Genomic DNA, 7,723 nt, shown 5'->3' with positions numbered 1-7,723 from the left:
TTCTCTCTGGGTATACCAAAAAACTGTTTGCAAAGCGGGTACTCTTCCCAAGGGAAGAGACACTTGTACAGAAGCTAAAGAGCAGATTATATAGGTTTTACAAATCACAAAGGTACATAGAATTCCTCAACCTATCATAGGGGTACACAGAATTCCTTGTCTAAATATGGTCTACATCCTGTTTCTTTCTCCTGGAGATGAATAGCACCTTATATGGTTTATTGGGGTAAACAGCAAGCATTTACCTTGTTAATCAGAAAACATTTATCTTGTTAATTAGCAAACATTTATCTTGTTAAAAAACAGATTCCAAAATGACAGTCACAAGATAAGGAAAAACAGGAAATCCTAATCTTGTTAAAGACATAAACTACAGACAGCAAATATTGATATTCTTAAAATAAAACTTAAAATTATTTTATACACAATGGATTTTTCCTTCAGCGTTCATATGCACAATTTTTTGCTCTAACGTAATAGTGGACCTCTTCGTTTTAAACTTGTACTATTTTCCTCTGACAGGAATTTTCTTTTCTCCCATTTTGCACAAATAAAGATTAGCTGCATCTAAAACTGTCGCTATGCATTTGCTTGGTTTAATTGCACAAACACTAGACTCTCATTAAATGTTTATCACATTAAATGTCACTTAGTATCAATTTACAATTCTCACTAAATCGAATATTGCGGGTTTTTTGAACTTGCACTAACTGTGACTTATTATATAGGAAATTCTCCTTCCCTGCCCCGAACTCCTGAGCTCAAGAGATCTTTGATAGGTAAGCAAAGTGGAGGTTCTAGGACCTGCTGGGATGGGAAGCAGGCCTAAGGCCTGTGAGAACCCAATGGGAGGAGGAGCGTGCCCAAAAGCTGTGGGGATCCTGCATGGAAGGGGAAGTGAAGCACAGAAGAGTCTCAGGGTTGGGAAGGCCTGGAGCAGAGGCTCCCAACCCTGAGACTTGCCCTGCTGAATGACCAGCTCAGTCATTGAATGACCGCACTGTTGCTAAAAGAGCAGGGAGTGGAGGTTGTTAAGCAAGTTCCATTATGGTCATCGGTCCAAGACTGCTTTTGTAGCCCTTGTAATATTACAACAGATGTTGAAAATAATGCATCTTCTGGCATCTCTTTTAATCAATGTGTATTTTATGGAACTGAAATTGGGTGACTTTGCAGTCACTTATTGAACTGATAACAAAAGTAGGTAATTTGCCCTAGATGCATATTGCTGGTGGGCTCTATGAGACAGACAGAGGAATCTATGATTTTATTTGTGCATGCCTAGATTATGTCAATAATCTCTTGGCAACTGTTCCCAATTCCTCTCTCTGTTCCTTGATCTTAGTGCTGTTTTGGACCTGCCATCTCCCCCCCCCCCCCACGACTCCCTTTTTAAGACAGAAGCAGCTTAAACTATTGGTGCTTGTGTTTAAAATCATCTAGTCACAAACTTCAAATATCTATTTGTCCTTATTTTTCTTACAATCCTGTTCACTCTTTTTTCCTTTGAGTAGAGCTTTCTGTTTGTTGTTCAAAAAATGCAATCTTCATGTTGTGTTCATAAATCAGAACTTACTTTCTCTTAAAGCTTGAATAAATGGTTAAAAAGAGTTTAAATACCTGAATATTCGACTAATAAAGATAGTGTAGGGCATGGCTAGACATCCTACTGTCATTAATCTTGGCAATTCCTAGATTAAGATTTGCTTTTTTTATTATAGATATTATAGATATTTTTCGTATCTTAATAAAGCTGTTTTAAGTATACATGGTTGCTGTGTTTTGTCTTATTTTTTGCTGGTTTAATTAACTAGCAAATTAGTTTTGGATGGAATTTTGTAATTGGTGAATAAATATTTTTAATAAATATCTGTTCTTGAATTTAGACATACTGTAGTAAAGAAGACGTGACACCTCTTAGATTATATCTTTTAAAATGATCATTTGTTCTCCTTTTGAGGTTCTTTTTCAGATTCAGTGCAGAATTTGGAAGAATTAAAGCACAGAAAACAAGGTATTTATTAATGTTGGGCTCTGTCATATGTATGTTATTTGGTTTAATATTTATATTAATTATGTGTTTATTTTTATGATCTGCCACTATAAATTATAGCAGATATATAGTTCTGATTGAGAATACTATGTCTGTCATTAGGTTAGAAATACAGTGGTACCTTGTCTTACGAACGCCTCTTCATGCGAACTTTTCAGGATACGAACCCGGTGTTTAAGACTTGTTTGCCTCTTCTTAAGAACCATCTTCACCTTACGAACTGGAGCCCGGGCTCTCTTACTGCGCGTGCACTCTCTTACTGCTGCAGGGATTCCCCTGCCTTGTGACTGCCACCGCCGTGATTTCCCATTTGTTTGCCGCACCCGCAGTGATTCACCGCCTCCGGACTGAAATGCCTGGGATTTTCCCTTTGCTTTCCAGCAACTGGGCGAGATGCCTCCTCCTTCTCCTCTCCTCCGGAGCCTGCAGGAGAGAAATAGGGGAAAGAAATAGTCCCATTTTCAAGAGGGGAGAAAGAGAGAAATGAGACCCATTTTCCAAAGAGCAAGAGAGGCAAATGGGTAGGAGAGGGGAAAGAAGAGTCCCGTTTTCAAGAGGGGAGAAAGAGAGAAAGGAGTCCCATTTTCCAAAGAGAGAAAGAATGGCCTCTTGAAAACGGGACTCTTCTTTCCCCTCTCATACCCATTTGCCGCTCTTTCTCTTTGGAAAATGGGACTCATTTCTCTCTTTCTCCCCTCTTGAAAATGGGACTATTTCTTTCTCCTCTTTCTCTTCCGCGGGCTCCGGAGGAGGAGGAGAGGAGGAGGAGGAGGCATCTCGTCCAGCTGCTGTAAAGCAAAGGGAAAATCCCAGGCATTTCAGTCCGGAGGCAGGGAATCCCGGCGGGGGCGGCAAGCAAATGGGAAATCCCAGCGGTGGCAGTCACAAGGCAGGGGAATCCCTGCGGCAGTAAGAGAGTGCACGCGCAGTAAGAGAGCCCGGGCTCTTTCCTTCCTCTCTCCTACCCAGTTGCCTCTCTTTCTCTCTTTGGAAAACAGGACTCATTTCTCTCTTTCTCCCCTCTTGAAAATGGGTCTCTCTCTGTCCTTCTTCCTCTCTATTTGCCTTTCTTTCTCTCTCAGAAAGCCTAGGTAGCCGAGTGTGGCTCCATCTCTCCAGTTGTTCTTTGTATTCCCTCCCGCTGCTGCCTTTTGCTGGTCCATGCTGAGAAACTGGAGTTTACCTCACGAGCCTCGCTTGGTTGCCTTTCAGTCCTTCCCTCCCCACCTCCACCTCGGCTGTTAAATTTTTCACGGTGCACTGGTGGGGAAGGGAGAACTGTGGTTTTGTCTCTCTCTCACACACACACACAAACACACACACACACACACCATCTCTCTTTCCCTTCCTCTCTTTCTCCCCATTTCTTTTCCCCCCTCTCACCCTCTCTCTTGCCCTCCTTCTCCTCTGTGTGTGTATGACGGACGGAGAACCCCGTGTTCGCCTGTCCCTCAGCTGCTCTCTCTTCCTCGGGCAAATCCACTGGGCGCGTCCAGGGGGCAGCGGAACCCAGCAGCCCTATCTTGGGGCTTTTGAGGAGAGGCGCTGCCCCAGCCCAGAGAAAAAGGCGGCTGCAGTGCCTCTCAGGACAAATTTGGCGGCGGGGCAGGAGGAGAGGGGAGGGGCTGGCTCAGCTCATTTGCAAAAGAGAGGCAGTCAGCCTCTCTCTCCCTCCCTCCCTCTCTCTTTCTCTCTCGGGTGGAAAACCACCATTGACAAGCTGCCAGGCAGCTTCCCACATGTGTCAATCCACCAACGAGACTCCCTCCAGGCAGCCTGCGTTGTCTTCTCCCTCCCCCTTCACCCGCCCCAGAACAAGGATCTGAATGCGGCCGGGAAGAAGGCAATAGGGGTGAGTTTTGGGATTGCACACATTATTCACTTTTACATTGATTCCTAGGGGAAACATTGTTTCATCTTACAAAGCTTTCTTCTTACGAACCTCGTCACGGAACGAATTAAGTTTGTAAGACGAGGTACCACTGTATTATTACTGTACTTTTCTAAATGTCTTTTTAAATGACATGTATTGAAAGGTACCCTTTGCTTTTTTTAATTGGTTGAACCCAACATTGTACTAATAATAAGGTTTTGCTTTAGTGTGGTTTTGCTTTCAATATTTGGGAATTGCATTCTCCCTATCCTTGAAAGAAGAGTTAATGTAAAAAAGATAAGAAAGGCAAAAATGTCATATTTCATTATAGGGTAAAATGTCATTCCTTTAAAAATTTCTTTGCTTAGTGTTTTTTCCATGAGAAAATTGAAAAATTAGGAGAAAATGAGAATAGGTTGACTGGTTTTTAAATGATAATAAAGAGCAGGCCTTCTATTGATTCTTCTGTGTTACTTATTTTTGGAATTGAATAACAAGCTATAACTTTATTTTCTAAATTTAAAAAAATGTAAATGCCATTTTGTATTAACTTAAATGTTCCATCATAAAATGGTAAATTCAAAACTTGAAAAATGCCTATCTGCAGATCCAGTTCTAAAATATTTTCATTCATTTCTAGAGGTTATAGTATTATTTTCTAAGAATCATAGTTGTTCATTTTGGAACAGTATCTTTGAAATGCAAAGATATCCTGTGTGTTATATGCATTAAAGTAGCTGTTCAATCCTGGCAGTTTAATGAATTGTTCTCTTGGTTTTCTGCATGTTTTGAAGTAATTCTTCAAAAGTAAATCTCTAGCATTGCACTGGTATAGTTTCAAAGATGGGCATAAGGAATGTGTAGTAGAGATTTTAAAAATCAAACAAAAGTCTGTTTCCCCCCCCCCCCCAAATTATTTTAAGTGTGAAGATTTTTTTTTTGTTCTAAAGGAAATTCACAGATTTGTTAAATGCTTAAATTAAATTGGACTACATGACCTACAAGGTCCCTTCCAACAGCAACAATAACAATAATAATAAACAAACTATTGTTTTTTAGATAGCTGCTTTGAGTCCTTCGGGATTGGGCAGTATAGAAGTCAAATAAATAAATAAACAAACAAATACATAATTCCCATGATTCATCAGATTATCTAATCTCAGTTATATCAGTTTTGTCTGAATCGTAGCAAGTTATGGTCTTACCCTCAATAATCTAAAAAGATGTATAACTTCTTTGGTTGTCTTTTAACTGTATGGCATATATAGCTTGGGAAGTCTACAATGCTTTTTACCACAAAGTAGTTCTGGCAGCCTAATAAGATTGCTAGTTTGTTTTGTTCACACATGTGCTTCATCCATGGTACACCACAGAGTTTTGCAACAGCTGGCTAGCAGCGTTTGTGAGATTCCTTTGTTAAACTACTCTATTAGAGCTAAGATATATAACATTTCAAACAAGCCTCTTTTTAATTAAACTGATGGGATTTTAGAATAGTTGGATTAGAATATGTTTTTAAAACTTTTTCATATGTTTCAAAATGTGGCCCCTATTTCAACTTCTTAAATAAACACAAAAATATTTGAGAGGGGGCCCACGATTGAGAAGGTGGAAGATACCTGTGCATGTAAAGTCACATTTTAACAGGATTACTTCCTATTATGCTTGGATAAATAGAGAATAGTCCTAAAGAGCGTCAGCCTCTGCAAAGCAGGATCATTTATACTATCTTTTCCCCTCTGTCTGGACAAATAAAGCCCAAATCCCATTTATCTATTTATTTATCTATTAACTATCATTTTCCTCCCCAGTTTGCTTTGAAAAGTTGATAACCACCTTGTCAGAGTAGCAGCAAGTTCTTTCAATAATCCTTCTTTATCTCACAAGCTGGAACCTTGTCACAACCAAATCATGCTGACTGTTGGATTATTTATATAAAGCAGAGAGGAAAATATGGGATAAGATCTGAAAGGGATCTAGCATAAGATGATCAGACATCCCGCTTTCTGGGGGACAGTCACGCTTTTAAATTATTTGTTCCGCGTCCCACTGGGTTTCCAAAATATCATCAGCCGAGTCATGTCCCGGCCTCAGCTGTGCATTGCAGGCATCTGGGGTGTTTCGGAGGATCTTCTCCGGGTGACACCCAGGGCTTCTGAGCCAGACTGGACCGGGCGGGCTGGACCGGGGAGGCTTGGAAGGGATGCCGCTGCCTGGGCAGAAGCCGCAGCTGCTCGGGCACTGCAGGGACTCCTCGGGGGCATTTTAAGGGCGGGAGAACTTTTCCTGCCTTCTTTTCCTTCAGGAGCCCAGCCACCACCGCCGCCACCTTTCCTCTCTTGTTATGCCCAGAGGACTTCTTCCTCCTGCCACCCTGCGGGGATAAGAGACCGCAACAGAGGGGGGAGGGGGAAACGGGTGCTGAACAAAGGAGCTTTGGCACCCGGCGGCAGCAGGTGAACTTTGCAGCTCTCGGGTGGCAGGAAGAGCGGGGCTGGTCAGCTTTGGTGGCAGCACCAAACAGGGGTTTATGTAGAAGTGGGAGGGTGCTGGCAGCAGCGGCACTGGGCAGTAGCTGTGGAGCGCCGGCGGGGTGGTCAGCTGTAAGCGGGAGCTCCAGGCAGCGGCTGGACGTGTTGCTGGACGCCATACATGCTGACAGGCCAGTGCTAGCCCCTCACCCATGCCGAGCACAGCACCAGCATGTATGGCGTCCAGCATCACGTCCAGCCGCGCCCCCCCCGGTGCCTCCGCCCTAGAGCTCCTGCTCTCAGCTGACTGCCCAGTGCCGCTGCTCTCGGCACCCTCCCACTCCTACTTCAACCCCTGTATGTGGTGTATGAGAAAGAGAGAGAGAGAGAAAGGGAGAGAGAGAAAGGGAGAGAGGAGAGAGAGAGAGCTGGAGAAAGAAAGAGAGAGAAAGTTATTATTTTTTTTGCGATTTTTTTTTTGGTGAAATGTTTCTAGCACCCCAGCCGCCCACCCCCAATGGTGTCCTTTTTTCCCAATCTTAAAATCTGGTCACTTTAATCTAGCTCAGTCTTACAGAAGTCCAGAAATCCTCATGTCATGTACAGTCAAAGCTGGATAGTTTCTTTCCTTTAAGAATTAAAACACAAGATTTTACAAATTATGTTAAAATGAACTCAAATGGCTTCAAATTAAAATTATTTTTAAATTTGATTTTACTATTGCTTGTTTCCAATGAAAACTTTTTATATTATAAAGTTGCAAAAGTAGTTATTGAATGTGATGTATTTATCTCTTGCTCCACCCAGATTTTGAAATAGCAAAGGCTGACATAATATTAAGGGATTCCCCACAGCCGACTTACCGGCCGGTGGGGTTTGCGGCGATCGGCGGGGGATGGAGGCCGCCATGTTGGGGGGCGGAGTCACGGCACCCACGTCGGGTGCCGTGACCACGTGGTGCGGTGCGTGGGCACCGATTGGCCGGGCGAGTGGAGGCAGCCCTATAAGAGGGGGCTGCCTTGTGGCGCAGCAGTCTCGCCCGGAGCATCGTGAGGCGAGGCTGCTGCTATCTTTCCCCCCAGCGAGCTGCGTCACAGGCCTGAAGGCCTGGTGCGCAGCCGAGCATCGCCGGAGCGTCAGGCCTTCGAGGCCAGAAGAGCCGCGAGCGGCGGCTGGAGCCTTAGTTCGCTTCGGCGACACCCCCCACAGGGTTTGGAGGCGCATTGGAACAGGGAGGCATGGCGGGGGGCGGACGTGGTCGCTCGGGGGCACGGCGGCGGGCCTCGGGGGGGCAGGCCGGAGGGCCGGGGGCCCCCCCCATGGAGC

The 7,723-nt window shown here is 44.0% G+C and overlaps 1 long non-coding RNA gene across 1 annotated transcript; it reads left to right on the top strand.

The window, feature by feature from the left end:
- Positions 1–465: 465 nt before the first annotated feature.
- LOC139165773 (uncharacterized) lies at positions 466–7,241 on the top strand. Its single transcript, XR_011558797.1, has 3 exons — positions 466–779; positions 1,961–2,014; positions 7,217–7,241. It is a non-coding gene; the product is annotated as an uncharacterized lncRNA (long non-coding RNA).
- The last annotated feature ends 482 nt before the right edge of the window (positions 7,242–7,723 follow it).

Source organism: Erythrolamprus reginae, chromosome 3, assembly GCF_031021105.1.
Source record: "Erythrolamprus reginae isolate rEryReg1 chromosome 3, rEryReg1.hap1, whole genome shotgun sequence".
NCBI classification, from domain to species: Eukaryota; Metazoa; Chordata; class Lepidosauria; order Squamata; family Dipsadidae; genus Erythrolamprus; species Erythrolamprus reginae.
Note: the sequence above shows the minus strand (reverse complement) of the source record. Positions and strands in the feature narration are given on the sequence as shown.